Source organism: Canis lupus, chromosome 7 (genome assembly GCF_011100685.1).
Source record: "Canis lupus familiaris isolate Mischka breed German Shepherd chromosome 7, alternate assembly UU_Cfam_GSD_1.0, whole genome shotgun sequence".
NCBI lineage: Eukaryota > Metazoa > Chordata > Mammalia > Carnivora > Canidae > Canis > Canis lupus.
This window is the reverse complement of record NC_049228.1, coordinates 29,353,291-29,372,029: the sequence shown is the minus strand read 5'-3', so window position 1 is coordinate 29,372,029 and position 18,739 is coordinate 29,353,291. Positions and strand designations below refer to the sequence as shown.

The following is an 18,739-nucleotide window of genomic DNA, read 5'->3' as shown; positions in this document are numbered from 1 at the left end:
CTATATCTGTCTTTTAAAAATTGCATCCATAAGAAAGGTTTAAAAAATAAAAATTGTATCCTTGTTTGACTGACAGTGGAAAGGTGTGGGCTAAAAATGAAAATTTCTTAACCTAAGGTTTCATTTTAAATATTATTGACCTGGAATTATAATGCTGGTATTGACACCCAGTGACATTTTGTGGTATAGCCATTAAGTAATGAAGCTAATTTCGATAATCTATTACCCGGTTCCCATTATTATGCCATTAAATACCTCTAGGGTTTTAGTACTGAGACATTCCAGGAACTTATTCGGATGTGGTATGTAGAGAAGTTTGGCTTATAAAGAAAATCTTTGTTTTCATTTAATTCCCAATCAGTAGATATGCTTCATTAGTCCAGCAATTGGCTCACAGAATTCTTGGTGGTGCTTCTAAGATTAAATCACAACAGACAGAATTACTAGCGGAATAAAGGCAGTTCTGCTGAAAGTGGCCAGGTTATAGAGGGCTTGACTTACTATCAGGAAAATGCTAAACAAATCCAGTCTGTGAAAACTTTCACTTTTCTTGTTAAAAGTATATTCATAATTTCTACTGTGTTTCCCATAGTTGTCAGCAACCAGACGGTGCTTTTCTTTTGATGAATGAGATACTGGTTGAGGAATGTTCCTTCCACAAAGGTTCCAAATTTCTCATAATCTTCTGCCATTTAGAGAGGCCAGTTTTGTACTTACCATGCCACTGAACAGAGAAAACTATCTGCCTTAAAAGACTTTGGAGCAGATTATATAAACCTGCATTGAGGTATGCTATATGAAACAAACATTCTCTTTGTGAAATCCCAAACCTTAAGCCCCAAACTAAAGGTTCTCTCTCTTCTAGTGCTTTCTTACTTAAACTCACCACACCTGTTCCCTATTACATGAGCCCTTTCACTCCAGTCCAAAGGGTATCCATGTTTCTTTCAATATGTACATTTCTTTTTCTGTGTTTTTATTCACAATACTCCTCCTGGGCAGCCTGGGTGGCTCAGCGGTTTAGTGCCACCTTTGGCCCAGGGCGTGGTCCTGGAGACCCAGGATCGAGTCCCATGTTGGGCTTCCTGCATGGAGCCTGCTTCTCTCTCTGCCTGTGTCTCTGCCTCTCTGTCTCTCATGAATAAATAGACAAAATCTTAAAAAAAAAAAAAATACTCCTGCTTTGTAGAATGCTCACTTTTTCTTAATTTCTTTAATGTCTAGCCAAGATTCACCTCCATATAAGACTTGTCCTAAATGTTGTAGCCTCTCAACTCCTTTTCTATCCTGATCTCCTTTTATATTTATACAGAAATATATGGGAAATATATTTTTAAATTGAGAACTTGATATAACTAGTATTATAAAATACTGTTTCATGTATATCTGTGTGTCTCTTATATTGTTGGACCCCTAGCTCAATTGTGTATTTGTGGGTTATAATAACAACAGAAGGAATTTCAGGATGTGAATATTCAGGCCTACATTTGTAAGGAGGCTTAAACTGAACATGTTAATCTGAACTTCTACCTTAGGAAACCAGAAAAAGAAGAGCAAATTAAATCCTAACTAAATGGAAGTAAAATAATAAAAATTAGAGCAGAAATTAATTTAAAACAAGAAATCAATAGAAAAAAAATAAGCAAACCCAGAAGCTGGTTCTTCTTTGAAAAGATCAGTAAATTCAGTAAGCCTCTAGCCAGGCAAGGTAAGAAAAAGAGAACAAAAATTACTAATATCACGAATGACAGAGGGAACATCACTGGAGATCCCATGTGAATTAAAAGCATAAGAGAAATATCATGAAAAACTCTATGCCCACAGATCTGACAACCTAGAGGGCATGGAACAATTCCTTAAAAGACAATCTTCCAAGACTCACATAAGAAAAAATAGGTGATCTAAATAGGCCTATATTAACAATTTTTAAACAATTTTGAATCAATAATGAATAACCTAAAACAGAAAGCATTAGGCTCAGATCTGAGAATTCTACTAAACACTGATGAATTTTACCAAACATTTGAGAAATTATACCAAATTTTTGTAGTCTTTTTCAGAAGATAAAAACAGAGGAAGTACTTCTCAATTCACCATTCTATCAAGCCACATTACTCTTATACCAATACCAGAGAGAATGACAAGAAGCCTACATAGTAATATCTCTCGTGACCATAGACGCAAACATCCTCAACATATGAACAAAGAAATCCAACAATAAATAAAAAGATGGATAAAGAACAAATAGGTGGGATTTATTTCAGGTATGTAAAGCTGGTTCAACATCTGCAAATTATTTAATGAAATCTATTACATCAAAAGGCTAAAAAATATCATGTTTATATCAATAGATACAAAAAAAAGCATTTAATAAAATCCCACACACATTCATGATAAAAAAAAAAAAAACCTCTCAGCAAACTAGAAACTAGAGGAGAACTTCTTCAACTTAGTAAAGAATATTTAGGGACACCTTGATGGCTCAGTCAGTAGAGCATGCAGCTCTTGATCTCAGGGGTCATGAGTTTAAGCTCCACACTGGGTGTAGGGTTTACTTAAAAAAAAAAAAAAAAAAAAAGGAATATCCACCAAGAAACTCTACAGTAAATTAACATCATAGTTAATGGTGACAAACTCAAAGCATTTCCACTAAGATCAGGAAAAAGGCAAGAATATCTTCTCTCACTACTGTTTTGCAACATCATACTGGAATTCCCAGCTAATGCAACAGACAAGAAAAGGAAATAAAGATATATGGATTAGGAAGGAAAAGTAAAAATGGCTTTGTTTGCAAGTGACATAATCCTCTATGTAGAAAACCTGAAAAAATTGGACCGAAAAACTTCTGGAGCTAGTAATAGATTACAGCAAGGTTGCAGGTTATAATTAAGCTACAAAAGTCACTACCCATCTTCACATACCAGCAATAAATAAGTTGAATTTGAAATTAAAAACACAGTACAAGTATACTATACCTAGAAATAGGTATAAATCTAACAAAATATGTTAAACATCTATTTGAGGGCATCTATAAAACTCTGACAAAAGAAATCAAAGGGGAACTAATTCCTTGAAAGAAGGATATACAGAAGCTATACACCAACTATAAAGCTACAGTAACCAAGAGAGTGTGAGATTAATAAAGGAATAGACAGATCAATGGAACACAGCAGAGCCCAGAAACAGACACACATAAATATAGTCCACTGATCTTTGACAAAGGAGCAAAGGAAACACAATGAAGCAGTTAGTCTTGTTAACTGGTGGTGTATATCATGAAAGAAGGTATGTTAGAGAAGGCATCTAAGCATGTGAAGAGGTGCACCACATCATATTTTTGTGGATATCAATAATCTCAAAACTGATTCTAAAGTTTATACTGAGAGGCAAAAGACCCAGAATAGCCAACATGACATTGAAAGAGAAGAACAAAGTTGGAGAACTGACAGTATCTGACTTCAAGGTCTACTATGAAGCTACCGTAACCAAGACAGTGTGCATCGATGAGAGAATAGACAAACAGATAAATGGAACAAAACATGAGCCCAGACACAGGCCTACATAAATACAGCCAACTGTTCTTTGACAAAGAAGCAGAGCCAATACAATGGAGCAAAGACAGTCTTTTCAATAAATGATGCTGGAACTGGACATCCAAATGCAAAAAAAAAAAAAAAAAAAAAAAAAAAAGAATCTTACATCCTTCACAAAAATTACCTCAAAATGGAGCACAGACCTAAACGCAAAAACACATAACTTAAAAACCCTAGAAGATAATATAGGAGAAAACCTACATGACCTTAGGTGTGGTGATGACTTTTTAGATATACCACCAAAGGCACAATCCATGAAAGAAATAATTGTTAAGATGGACTTCTTTTGCTCTGTGATGACATTGCCGAAAGAATGAGAAAACAGGGCACAGGCTGGGAGAAAATATTTGTGAAAGATACATGACAAAGTACTGTTATCCAAAATATACAAAGAACTTCTAAAACTCAATGATAACAACCCAGTTAAAAAGATAGACCACATCTTCTTTATCCATTCATCTTTCAATGGACACTGAGGCTCCTTCCACAGTTTGGCTATTGTGGACATTGCTGCTATAAACGTTGGGGTGCAGATGTCTCGGTTTTTCATTGCATCTGTATCTTTGAGGTAAAACCCCAGTAGTGCAATTGCTGGGTCGTAGGGTAGCTCTATTTTTAACTCTTTGAGGAACCTCCACACTGTTTTCCAGAGTGGCTGTGGTGTGTGTGTGTGTGTGTGTGTGTGTGTGTGTGTGTATGTATGTATACAGGTTACACACACAATGGAGTATTACTCAGCCATTAGAAATGATGAATACTCATCATTTGCTTTGATGTGGATGGAACTGGAGGGTATTATGCTGAGTGAAGTAAGTCAGCCGGAGCAGGACAAACCTTATATGGTCTCATTCATTCGGGGAATATAAAAAATAGTGAAAGAGATTATAGGGGAAAGGAGAGAAAATGAGTGGGAAATATCAGTGAGGGTGACAGAACATGAGAGACTCCTAACTCTGGGAAATGAATAAGGGGTAATGGAAGGGGAGTTGGGTGGGGGGTTGGGGTGACTGGGTGACGGGCACTGAGGGGGGCACTCATCCGGGCATGGGATGAGCCCTGGGTGTTATACTATATGTTGGCAAATCAAACTCCAATAAAAAAATACACACACAAAAAAATAGGCCAAAGACCTTAGATGCCTCATCAAAGAAGATACACAGATGGCAAAAAAGCATATGAAAAGATGCCTTATGTTATGTGTCATCAGGGAAGTGCAAATTAAACCAATAGTTAGATGCTACTACCTATTTGGAGGGTCAAAATCCAGAACACTGACAACACTAAATGCTGGTGAGGCTGTAGTGCATACATGCCCTCATTCAGTGCTCATGGGAATGCAAGATGATACAGCCACCTTAGAAGACAGTTGGACAGTGTCTTACCAAAGTAAACATACTCTTAACACATGATCCAGCAATCATACTCCTTTGTTTCTGAAGGAGTTGAAAAATTATGTCCTTATAAAAGCTGGTATGTAGATATTTGTAGCATTTTACTCATTACTTGCCAAACTTTGAAGAAACCAAGATGACCTTGACTAGATAAATGGATAAATAAACTGTGCTACAACCAGATGATGGAATATTATTCAGCACTAAAAAGAAGTGGTCTATCAAGCCATGAAAAGACATGAAGGAAACTTAAATGCATATTCCCTAAGTGAAAGACGCCAATCTGAAAAGGCTGTAGGATTCCAAACTTGTAACATTCTGGAAAAGGCAAAACTATGGAGACAGTAAAAAAAAAAAAAAAAAAAAAAAGAATCAGTGGTTGTCAGAGGTTGTGGAGAAGGAGGGATGAATAGACAGAACCTAGCGAATTTTTAAGACAGTGAAACTGCTCTGTATGATATCATAATTGTGGCTACATGTAATTATATGTTTGTTCAAACCCACAGAATGCACATCAAAGGTGAACTCCAATGTGAATTAGGTTCATTAACTGTAACAAAGGTACTACCTCTGATAAGGAATGTTGGTAATGGGGAGGCTATGCATGTGTAGGCGTGGAGGGTCCTAAGAAATCGATGTACCTTCCACTCAATTTTGCTGTGAATCTAAAACCGCTCTAAGAAACAATTAAACGACAGCACCACCAACACAAAAAGCATAATGTCCATAATGCCAGATCATGAACTCATTATTTAGTACCATGTGATCTATTAAATTATATACAGTCCAATTTTGCCCGTTGTCATTTTATGTGTAATTGTTTCACCTTCTTAGACTGTTAGCTCCATGAAGTCAGAAACTGAACCTTCTTTCCCCAGGGACAGATCTCAAGCTTTTGGCAAAGAATTTTAGGTCCTTAAAAAAAATGTGATGCAAAGAAATAATACAATGACGAAAGTTTTCTTTTAAATGTAGTTAAGTAGGTATCCAAGAAATATTTTTAAATAAATACATGAATAAAAGATGTTTTCAATTTTGTTGACCCTAAAGATATAAATTTCAGTTTCTCATACTGACTCTGAAGATACGCATCCTTCTTTTTTATATTTGATTGGTTGGAAAACAAAAAGAGAAAGAAAGAAAAGTCATTTAAGAGGGAAATTTATGCCACCAACTACATGCAAGGGAAAAGCACATTACATGCCGTCTGCTTGACCTTCAAAAGACAAGTCAAACGCCTCAACTAATTACTCTCCTAGGTATGTTCAGTCCATTGCAAAAGTGCTGATATATTCTTATGAGACACCTTGATTAGATCTCCCATACTGTGAGCAAAATTAGAGTACAATCTAAGAACTGTTAGGTGAAAAAGGGCATTTGGAAAACAGGTGTTGTTGAGTCAAAAAAAAAAAAAAAACCCAGGGAACTCTTTAATTGACCTACTATTCTATGGTTTTATTTTCATTCTAAAATGGTAATAGGAAAAAATACACAGACATTATGTTATTGGGGTTTCTGGGTGCCAAAGCCATGTCAGAATACAAGGAAATGAGTGGGGAAAAAAATAAGTGAGAGGAAAAAAATGAAATTAATGGTGGTGAGAGCATGGCACTATTGATACCAATTATTTAATAATTTGGGTTATTTTAGAAAATAATTTCAAAATGATTGGAACATTTACAGTTTATTATAGAAAAGAAGATTTAGTCTGTGTCTAGACACCTAGTAAAATCAGCTAGCTGTTGGTACCCGTGGGTGGCTCAGCAGTTGAGTGTTTGCCTTTGGCTCAGGTCGTGACTCCATGGTCCTGGGATTGAGTCTCAGCATTGGGCTCTCTGCAGGGAGCCTGTTTTTCCCTCTGTCTATGTCTCTGCCTCTCCCTCTGTGTCTCTCATGCGTAAATTAAAAAAAAAGATCAGCTAGCTGTTTACATTTGAATTCTGCAAGTCCTACCATATCCTATCCTATTATTTTAAGTGGATTATTGTGTTAACTGAATTGACAATACCCAGAAATTTGTTTCATTATTTACTACCATCTTCATGGGAAGAAAAAGGGATCTTATAAATAACATCATAGATCTTCACAATATGGATGAAGATCTATATTTAAATGCATCCTTAGTACATACCCTAGGAATAGAATAGAAGCAAATCAACTTTAAGGTTAATAGAAGTTTACATAGTAAATTATGTGATACCTGAATCAAATATATGTACATGATACCTGTACCATGTATACAGGTACCCCTGCTATTAATACACTAACAGTAGCAAAACCAATAATAACTATCATTTACTGGGTGTTTGTTGTATGCCATACCATGGGCTATATACTCGTGGCTGATACTAGACTGGGTCTCTAAAGTTCCATTTCATCCTCCTTCTGCTTGGCAGCTGGAAAGGTACAAAATACATTTCCCAAACTCCCTTGCAGCTAAGGCTCTTTTTACAAACTGGGCTCCACCAATTTAGCTGTGTTTACATGGAATTAGGAGAGGCAAGACAAAGGCCATCCTCATATTGGTGCAAATGCTGGTAGACAGGCAGAGAGGGATGTGGGTGCAGTGTCTGGACTCAGTCTGCCGGTGTCTTGTTATCAGGGTCATGGCTGTGAGAGGCAGTCATGTCAGCAGCTATAGCTGCCTGACCTCTGGATCACAATTATGGTAATGTGGTATAAAGGCACTGGCCTTGTGGCATCCTCTTCCTCCATCCCTCACTGATTTTCCCTGTATTTAACCTCTTTCTTCTTAAAACACCTAGAGTGGTTTCTGTTTTCTATACTGAACTTTAATGATACGGTTCTTCATATATATCATCTCATTTAATGCCTCCTGTGAAATGTCACTATTTCTATTCTGCAAGCAGAGAAAATAAGTCTGAAAAAGGTAATTTCTCCTAAGTTACAAGGTTGGTAGGTGAAGAATTTGGGGATTTGAACTCTGATCACTAGACTCCAAAGCCTGTGCTCAGAACTACGGTATTACCTATGGGCCTGCCTCATACTTAGTATTTTAATTAAGGCTAAGGGAAGCCAATTTGGCATGGTAAAGTTCATATTCAACTTTAAACTTTTATTTACCTTTGAACTCAAGTTCAAGTCAAGTGGAAGTTATTGAGAGCTCAGCTAATTTCTCTTTCCACTCATCACTTCTATATGCTTACAGACTTTGAACTGACTTAAGAAACAGAAATGCTGGACTTGCAATATTTTCAGCTTAGAACAAAACAAGAAGTCTTGTTCTCCTGGGAAGTCACTTCTCAGAAGTCTTCAAGCTTCAAGTTTTAGTAAAAAGATATTTAAAATTTTAGAGCAATACATTTCTACTGGTCATTGAAAAAGGATAAAATGCACTTCTGGTCATCAGTAAAGGAAAAGGAAAAGCACCTGCAATTCTGGTAATTATAAAAATCCACCATCTGACTCCTGAGGAGATAAAGATAGTTAGTATGGCATAATTAGAAACCCTAACATTATTGGCTAGGAGACCAACGATCTGAAGACAAAGCCATGCAATCAATCTTAGATGAGCTGCCTTCCTAACTGGCAAAAACAAGGGGCTTAGATATGAATCTGATTTCCTCAAAATGTAGAGCCATGAAATGTTAGGGCAGAAAAAAGGGAGTTCAAGCAGAATATCTCAAGTGTTGTCATCTCATGGCACACACAGAAATGCAAGATATGTGTGGTGTGTCGAGGTCACTCAGGGAGCAGTTAGGACTGGAGGGACAGCCCCTGGATCTCAAAGGACCATTTCTCAGTACCTTGGTGGAAAGTCTAAGCTCAGAGAATGCTGAGCACATCAGTTTGCACATGGAGAACTAAAGCAGATTTATAACAACCCATCAACTAAAGTACATAGTATCGATAAGTGTAAAGTTGTTACACTTACATATCATTCTATATCTTTGCCAATTTGTCCTTCTTCAGTCAATTTCTTACACCGCAGCCAGAGAGATCTCTTAAAAAGGACAGACCTGATCATATCATATCATATCAGTCCTGTCTATTAAAAAGGACAGACCATATCATATCATATCTCTTAAAAAGGACAGCCTGTTCCCCCTATCCAATGCCTCTCATCATTGTTCTTAGGACAAAGACCCATACTCTGAAAATGGCGCAACTTCCGTTTCTCCAGGGCCACTCTTGCTAGTCTCTCCACTATATTTCATGTCAGAGCTTGGGAGTTTGGAGTCTCTTTTATCTTATTCCCCAGTTGATACTGATTACTTCAGGTTTCAGTTCACATGTCATTTGTTCAAGAAAATCTTCCCTAATCCCTCTTTATGTCAGGTTTCCCTGTTATATCTCATCCTATCTTTTACTCCCGGAATTGATGAGTTTGAACTTGCTTATTTCTTTTTGTGATGATCTGATTAATGTCTGCTTTCCTCATTAGACTCTAAGCTCTGAAGAGGGACGGTATCTTTTTTGGTCACCACTGTCTCCTCAGTATTTACCACAGTGGCACTGGCCATTTATGAATAACTGGTATCAAGATCTGACACTCTTGTTGGAGAGGCTGGAAAAACTTCTATGATTTCAAGGACAAATGATCTAAGAAGATTTGGGTTCAGTTAAACATTTGTTCAATGAATGAATTTATGGTTTTCTTTTGGCTATGTACAGGAATTTCCTGGCAACTATAATCTTTGGACTAACATAGTTCTGTATACCAAATTCTTATGATATGAAATGTGAATGTAGTAATGCTTTTATTCCTCTAATTAATGAGTAATATGGTCATTTACTTAAAATCTTTTGGTGCAAATATTCTGAAGAATTTTTGGATCATGGAACACTTTGAATCTAATATAAGCTCTGAATGCTTTTTTTCTAAGAAAATGAATATATTCACAACATTTTACAAACAATCTCAGGCAATTAGTCCATGGACTAACTCTAAATAAATAAATTTCAAGCTCCTGAATATGGCATAAAACAATCAACTGACTTGATCCTTCGCTACCTTTCCAAGTTCATCTACCATTTTCTAATATTTTAAGCTCTAATAGATGAACCTCCATGTGGTTTCCCAGCACACATACCATTTCCTCTTCATGAAATGTCATTTCTACCTTTTTAAAAAAAATCTATCCTCCAATACTCAGAGCAGAGCTCATATCTTCTAAGATCCTTACCTGACTCTGGTCCTGGGCAATGAGTACCTAATAGGGGCTCCCATGACACCTAGTGAAAATCAGCTTCCTCGCATTATTTCATGATGTGAAAATTATCTAGTCTTTCCTAGAGAATATTAAATTCTTTGAGTGTAAGGCTCACTTCTTAGATACCCCTATTCCTACTGTGTGGAACAGTGAATGGCAGAAACAGGCCTTTAATAAATGTAAATTAACCTAAACTGTCTGCTAAAGGACCAAACTTAATGGTAGAAGAGCTAAGAGAATTCATAGATAATATCCTTCAAATGGGAAGACAGACTGGAATACCTGTAAATAAACTGAATATCTGCAATGTACAATCATCAACAAAGGCTGTTAACACAGAAAACATATAGTTATTTTACCCTAAAAAAAATCCATCCTAAGATATCAATGTCATTATGGGTATCTGTTACAGAAAATCATCATGTAGTCAATAGAACAATGGATTCTTTATTAAAATGGTTTGAAGGAAATAGTCAGAAAATGTGCCATTATGATGTCCTTATATAAAGGTTCAATACCCTGCTGTGTGCTATTGCTGTGCACTATTTTACAATTCTCATTGCATCAGGAATAGTAAGCAGCAGATTTAGTTCTCAGATGGTGACTGTACAGTAACCAAAAAGTTAATGTGTAACAAATGGAGAGAACTTTGCACAGAGAGTTCCGTACACTGATATTTCAAGCAAATAAATTATTTTTGCTGTTTCTAACCTGCAGTTGTCATTTACCCAGCAGATTAAGCTATTTGTAATTCTACAGTTAATGCCAACAGGGACCAGTAATTATCATTGGAAGGATTACCATTCATTACACAACAGACTATAAGCATGATGCATACTGGACTCTTAAAATGGTTGGGAATGATCCAATGAGATAGCCAAGACATATTTCTGTTTTACAAACTCTGGAACTCCTCTCTTATGACAGATTTATTTGCTGTCATATGGCCAGTTATTGCAGCACAGTGTGGGTGGGGTGAGGGTAAGGTGGAGGCAAGGGACAGAAGCTTCCATGGAAGAACCATTTTTAACCCCTCCCCACCCCCTGTGGAGAATCGATATGCTGACATCCTCTCCCGGCCTCATTCCAGTGAACAGTGGAAACAGTTCAGTGAAAACACTGTTGTAAGAGTGTGCTTACAACAAACATGGAAGCCATCATTTTTGTTGTTTGGAATTTAAAAATAAAAAGACTAAATTCTGCAGCACAATTGTTGGCATAGAGTGTATAAGTGATATGAGCTACCATGTGAAATGTGAGGGTATGATCAAGACTGGGAGGAAAGGGGGAGTGGAGAGACAAAGTACTTAATATTATTGGGAGAAAAAAAGTCCAAGACTGTCCATTTGTCTCAAATAACAAAAGAATCTATCATTTTTCAAAGAATCAACCATGATTTCCAGGGAAGTCTTCCTAGCCTCTATCTACACTATGAGACAGAAACTTGGATGCTGTAATGATTTGGGACTACCTGGGTATTCTGTAAAATTTAAACAAAAATGAATGTGATTATCAAGAATTACATGGACTCACCAAGAATACAGCCAAAGCTCTGCAGGCAATATAGTAACCTGCTAGTTGAGAGATTTTTTTTTTTTTAGAAATAAATAATTTTATATTTTTCATCTAAAACTGAAGGGTAAAAGTTCATGATTAAAAACAGAAGTTCATGGAGATAAAATATTATTTTATCTAGTACTAATTATTTTTGAGAGAGGCTAAATACTCCTCTCAATACTCTGGTGTATATTCCCTCAAGTTTAGTTTTCTGCTCTCACTTACCACTCTATCATCAACTCTCAAGAAGTAATGCTCATTATGTTTAAGATGATAACAAAAAGGTGACAAGGCTAGAATATGTAAATTCTGGATCTAGACTGCCTTGGTTTGATCCCCATTTTGCTATGTTCCATCTGTATGACCGTGGGAAAGTGGCTTAACCTTTCTATTCTTTAGTTACCTATCTGTAAGTGGGGTGGCAGTATTTACTTCATTGAGAGTTATATAAATTCATGCATGGAACACACACTTAGAACAAAGCATGGCAGAGAGCAAGTACCTTCTAAAACTAGTTAATATGGCTACCATACAAATACATGAAAATACAAAATTAATAATCAGATGACACGAAGAAGTTAATGCAAATAAATTTCATAGCATACCTATCTTTTGAACTTAGCCACAAACATGACTAGTACTGGCATAAAAATAGACCTATAGATCAAGAGAACAGAACAGAGAGCCCAGAAATAAACCCATGTTTATATGGTCCATTAGTCTATGACAAGACAAGAATATGCAATAAGGAAGACAGTCTCTTCAATAAATGGAGTTTAGAAAACTGGATAGCATGCAAAAGAACATGCAAAAGAATGATACTGGACCACTTTCTTACATCTTACACAAAAATAATTCAACCTGGATTAAAGACCTACATGTGAAACCCGAAACCATAAAAATCCTAGAATAGAACACAGGCAGTAATTTCTCTGACATCAACTGAGCAACAGTTTTTCTAGATATGTCTCCTCAGGCAAGGAAACAAAAGCAAAAATAAACTATTGGGATTACATTAAAATAAAAAGCTTTTACACAGCAAAGGAAACCAACAAAACAAAAGGTAATCTACTGAATGGAAGATATTTGCAATTATATATTATATATAAAGGGGTTCATACCCAAAATATATAAGCAATTCTACAACTTAACAGCAAAAATCCCCAAATAATCTGATTAAAACAGGCAGAAGACCTGAATAGACATTTTCCCAAAGAAGACATCCAGATGGCCAACAGACACATGAAAAGGTGCTTGATTTCACTAATCATCAGGGAAATATAAGCCAAAACCACAGTGAGCTACCACCTCATACCTGGCAGAATGACTAGTATCAAAAAGACAAGAAATAACAGGTATTGGCGAGGATGTAAGGAAAAGGGAACCCTCCCACATTGTTGATGGGAATGCAAATTGGTGCAGCCACTGTGGAAAACAGTATGGAGGTCCCTCAAAAAATTAAAAATAAAAATACTATATGATCCAATAATGACACTACTGGGCATTTACCCAAAGGAAACAAAAACACTAATTCAAAAAGATAGTACCCCCTATGTTTATTGCAGCATTATTCACAATAGTTCAGATATGGATGCAACCCAAGTGTCCATCAACAGATGAATGTATATATATATTTAAATACTTATTTATATATACTTATATATAAAAATAAATAAAACACAGTAATGGAATATTACAAAGTGATAAAAAAGATAAGATCATGCCATTTACAACAACATGGATGGACCTAGAAGGTATGATGCTAAATGAAGTAAGTCAGACTGAGAAAGACAAATACCACATGATCTTACTCACATGTGGAATCTGAAAAAAAAACAAATGAATAAACAAACAAACAGAAAGCAGAATCAGACCTATGAATAGAGGGAACTGATGGCTGTCAGAGGAGAATACCATGGGGGGATGGGCACAATGGGTGAAGAGGAGTGAGAGGCATAAATGTCCAGCTATGGAATGAAGAAATCATGGGAATAAAAGGCACAGCACAGGGAATATAGTCAATGGTACTGTAATAGTGTTGTATGGTGACAGGTGGTAGCTACACTTGTGGTGAGCATAGCATAATGTTTAGAGAAATTGTATCACTATGTTGTACACCTAAATCTAATGTAACACTGTGTGTCAATTATACTCAAATAAAAAGTTTTAAAGGAAGGTACCACACAGAAGGGAGGGTATGAGTGCAGTCAATAAGTTGAAGTTAGTAATATTAGCACACAATAAGGCTAAAAATATTTAAATACAAGAAATATGAATCTCCAGGTGGGAGATTTGGAGGATGAGGCAGGAATAAAATTATATCTTGCAAAACCCACCCAAACCCAAACTCCCTATGCACCTCCCCCCACCACCACCACCACCCTGGCAATGTCTATAACTGTCTAATGGGCAAAAAATATCTGGTTTAGCAACTTTTACTCTGAAATAAAAATGAGAGTAGCCATCATATTTTATGAATGAAAGAGGATGAATTTAATGTTTTAGATTCTTTTCTATGTTCTAAGGGCTTTTAAATAGTCACTTGAAAGTTACTTATTAATCCAGATCATGCTTAGCCACTGGTTAAAAAAATGAAGCAGTGTGCAGAGCAAAGACAAGAGTTCAGGGCCAAACTGCAGAGAGCAAAGGACAATGAGTGGGTGGTTATACTTTCCTCCTCACTCTTTCAGCATCAGGAAATGAAGTGAGCAAGCAGCCTCTTAAGATAGTAAGGTGAGTGTATTATCAGGTACACCAGGTGAAGGGATCCTGATCTCTCAGATTCAACAGGGCAGTTTGTCTCTCTTGAAATCAGGGTCAAAGCTATGTGCCTCCATGTGTGCTGGTACTTTTTTCCTGTAAAGGATGGCTGTATGTAGAGTAGATACTACACCAATGATACACTGGAAGTTCTTTTAACTCTAGGATTATCAGAAATAAGTGTGCTGGTGAGCATATTTATGAGTTTTAAATAACATTTAACTCAGGTTACTGTTTAAGTTACATATTTCTGCCTGTTGCTAGAAGATTAGACTTGGGTTAAAATTTAATCTTATCGGATCTAGATTATATAGTTCTGGGATGAATCATGTCTTTTAATTTCTTTCTAGTCTGTGACTTTGCGTTCCCTCCTTCATGGTTCTGAATCAGCTTCATTCAATCATAAAATATTTATTTTAAGCCCACAACAAATATTTTGAGGTCTGTAAGGAGATGGCTAAGAAAAAAAAAATTAAGAGCAAAAGAGCAAATCAGTCCACTTAGATACTTATCACCAAAAACGTAACATGTCACTTGGTGAAGAGGTTGCAATTTAATGGAGAAATGGTTGCTGGTCTCTCTCTCTGCGTATCAAGGGCACTTGTTAACCTCTTCATTTCTCTGTTATGGTAAACAGTCAAGAACTGACCATATTCACTTAAATTAATATGCCAGCATTATTGAAGATCATCATAGTGAAAGGTTACAAAATAGACCCAAGCATAATTCAGTGCAGATAGAAGAAGTTTTGGCTTTATTTGTTCTTAAGGGAAGTCTTGCTTATCTAAACAAGACATGTGTCACCCTCTTCCTATGGGCTCAATTGAGCTCTTGCCTCTCAAACCTCAGCTGAAAAAGGAATCACCCATGAGTTTCATATTACTGCCAGTGACAGACAATAGAGTTTAATATAATGAATGAGGGTGGGCAAATGAAAGCACAGGTTCAACTACTACAGCATTGAGATTAGCAACTGCATCTCTGGATTTCTTGCCAGGGAATATAAATTGATGTTCAGTCATAAACAGCTACATGAAAAGAAGAAAAGCTCCCTTTATTTTTAAAATCATATTATTTGAAGCCTGGTCTTTGTAATTGGTAAACTCTTTGTATTTGGTAAAAATAGAATTATGTGTTTTCTGACAGTGAAATCATACTTAAGAGTTTTACCTGAACTGGGATATGGTTTGTGAAAGAGTGTGACAGGCCTGACACATAATGGGTATACCATAAAGAACAGCCCTCCCTCTGCCTCTGATGTATTTATTTTCCCACAGGTGAAGTAATGGTAAATATTACTATAATAAAGATAAATATATAGAAATCAATGATATTTGTTGAACATCTCTTATTCTTATTGATTTGCATGTACAGGCATAACTCACTTTATTGTGCTTCACAGATACGTGCAGTTTTACAATTGCAGCCTCCCTGTATCAAACAAGCCTATTGAAGCATTTTTACAACAGCATTTGCTCACTTCATGTCTCTCTGTCAACATCTCAATAAATTCTCACAACATATCAAACTTTTTCATTGTTAGAATATTTGTTATGGTGAGCTGCCATAAGTGATCTTTGATGTTACTATTACAATTGTTTTGGGGTGCAATGAATCATGCCCATATATAAGACAGGGAACTTCATAAATATTTTATGTTCTGCTTGCTCCACCCATTTGGCTGTTCCCCTTCTCTCTCCCCCTTCCTTGGATCTTCCTATTCCATGAGACACAACAATATCAAATTTAGGCCAATTAATACCCTACAGTGGTCTCTAGGTGTTCAAGTAAATAGAAGAGTCATACCTCTCACTGTAAATCAAAAGGCAGAAATGATTAAGAAAATGGTGGGTATTCGTCCTTTCTGATGGTGGAGTAATATTCCATTGTATATATAGACCACATCTTCTGTATTCATTCGTCCATCAATGGACATTGAGGCTCCTTCCACAGTTTGGCTATTGTGGACATTGCTACTATGAACATTGGGGTGCAGGTCATATGAGGAATATAAGAAATAATGAAAGGGATTACAGGGGAAAGGAGGGGAAATGAGTGGGAAAAATCAGAGAGGGTGACAGAACATGAGAGACTCCTAACTCTGGGAAATGAACAGGGGTAGTGGAAGGGGAGGTGGGCGGGGGTTTGGGGTGACTGGGTGATGAGCACTGAGTGGGGCACTTGACGGGATGAGCACTGGGTGTTATACTATATGTTGGCAAATCAAACTTCAATAAAAAATTATATTTAAAAAATGATTAAGCTCAGTGAGGAAGACATGTCAAAAGCTGAGACAGGCCAAAAACTAAGCCTCTTGTGCCAAACAGCCACGTTGTGAATGCAAATGAGTTCTTGAGAGAAATCAAAAGTGCTACTCCAGTTCACACATGAATGATAAGAAACTGAAACAGCCTTGTTGCTGATATGGAGGAAGTTTTAGTGATCTGCATAGAAGATCAAACCACCTATAACATTCCCTTAAGACAGAGCCTACTCCAGAGCAAGACTCTAACTCCCTGCAATTCTCTAAAGGCTCAGAGAGGTGAGGAAACTGTTAAAAAAAAAGTCTGAAGCCAGCAGAGGTTGGTTCACGTGTTTCAAGGAAAAGCCATCTTTATAACATACAAGTGCAAAGTGAAGCAGCAAGTGGTGATTTAGAAACTGTAGCAAGTCATCCAAAAGATCTACCTAAGATAATTAATGAAGGTGGTTATATATATATTTTTAAAGATTTTATTTATTCATGAGAGACACAGAGGGAGAAGCAGGCTCTCTGTGAGGAGCCTGATGCAGGACTCAATTCCAGGATCCCGACCCAAGCCAAAGGCAGATGCTCAACCACTGAGCCACCCAGGTGACCTAGGTGGTTATATTAAACAACAGATTCTCAATGTAGATGAAATAGACATTTTTGGGAGATGCCTTCCAGGACTTTCATAGTTAGAGAAGAGAGGTCAATAATCTGGGCTCTTCAAACTTCAGAGGACACCCGGACTCTCTTGTTAAGGGTTAATGATACTGGTGATGAAGTTGAAGCCAATGCTCAATTACTATTCTAAAAATCCTAGGGCCTTAAGAATTATGCTAAATCTACTCTTTCTGTGCTCTCTGAATGGAACAACAAAGCCTGTATAGCAGCATATCCGTTTACAGCATGGTTTACTAAATATTTTAAGCCCATTGTTAAGACCTACTGTTCAGAAAAAAAAAAAAAAAAGATTCCTTTCAAAATGTTATTGCTCATTGACAATGCACCTGGTCAGTCAAGAGCTCTGATGGAGATGTACTGCAAGATTAGCGTGGCTTTCAGGGCTAATACAACACCCATTCTGGAGTCCATGGATAAAGGAGTCATTTCAAGTCTCTTTAATTAAGAAATACATTGCACAAGGCTACAGCTGCCACAGATAGGGATGATCTGGACAAATAAAACTGAAAAACTTCTGGAAAGGATTCCTCATGCCATCAAAACATTTGTGATTCATGGGAAGAGGTCAAAATATCAACGTTAACAGGATTTTGGAAGAAGTTGATTTCAATCATCAAGGATGACTTTGAGGGATTTAAGATTTCAGTGGAGGAAGTAACTGCAAATGTGGTGGAAAGAGCAAGAAAACTAGCAGGAGCCTGAAGATGGAACTGAATTGCTGCAATCTCAGGGTCAAACTTGAACAGATGAGGAATTGCTTCTTATGGAGGAGCAAAGAAAATGTTTCCTGAGGTAGAATCTACTCCTGGTGAAGATGCTGTGAAGGTTGTTGAAATGACAACAAAGGATTTAGAATATTATCTAAAGTGAACTTATAAGCAGTGGCAGGGTTTGAGAGGACTGAGTGCAATTTTGAAAGAATTTCTACTGTGGGTAAAATGCTATCAAATAGCATCACATGCTAGAGAGAAGTCATTCACAAAAAGAAGAATCTATCCATGTGGCAAACTTCATTGTTGTCTTATTTTAAGAAATTACCATATCCACCTCAAACCTTCAGCAACCATCATGCTGATCTGTCAGCAGCCATCAACATAAAGGGAACATCCTCCACCAGCAAAAGGATTATGACTTGTAGCAAGCTCACATGATGGTTAACAATTATGTATTTTAAAATTCAGGTATGTACATTTTTTAGACAATGCTATTGCACACTAAATAGATATAATGTAGTGTAAAAATAACTTTTATACACACTGGAAAACCAAAATTATTCATTTGACTTGCTTGATTGTGGTGGTCAAGAACCAAAGGTATGCTTGCATCAACTAATTT

At 36.7% G+C, this 18,739-nt stretch overlaps 1 protein-coding gene and 1 long non-coding RNA gene across 16 annotated transcripts in view; one reads left to right on the top strand and one right to left on the bottom strand.

The window, feature by feature from the left end:
* The window catches only part of NME7 (NME/NM23 family member 7), a 262,304-nt gene that overhangs the window by 14,125 nt on the left and 229,440 nt on the right, over window positions 1–18,739 (bottom strand). For 3 of the 4 annotated variants that reach the window (XR_005362112.1, XR_005362114.1, XR_005362113.1), the window contains exon 12: window positions 256–414. The exons of the other annotated variant lie outside the window; for it this stretch is intronic. The gene's annotated coding sequence lies outside the window, so the exon portion shown is untranslated. The remainder of the gene's footprint in view (window positions 1–255; window positions 415–18,739) is intronic. 4 annotated transcript variants of the gene reach the window in all.
* The window catches only part of LOC102152256, a 54,625-nt gene that overhangs the window by 4,233 nt on the left and 31,653 nt on the right, over window positions 1–18,739 (top strand). For 5 of the 12 annotated variants that reach the window (XR_005362125.1, XR_005362123.1, XR_005362127.1 and 2 more), the window contains exon 3: window positions 593–787. This is a non-coding gene — a long non-coding RNA (uncharacterized LOC102152256). Of the gene's footprint in view, window positions 1–592; window positions 788–6,034; window positions 6,244–8,153; window positions 8,386–15,877; window positions 16,000–18,739 lie in introns of those variants that run through there. The other 7 variants (XR_005362120.1, XR_005362119.1, XR_005362116.1 and 4 more) reach the window with 5 other exon arrangements.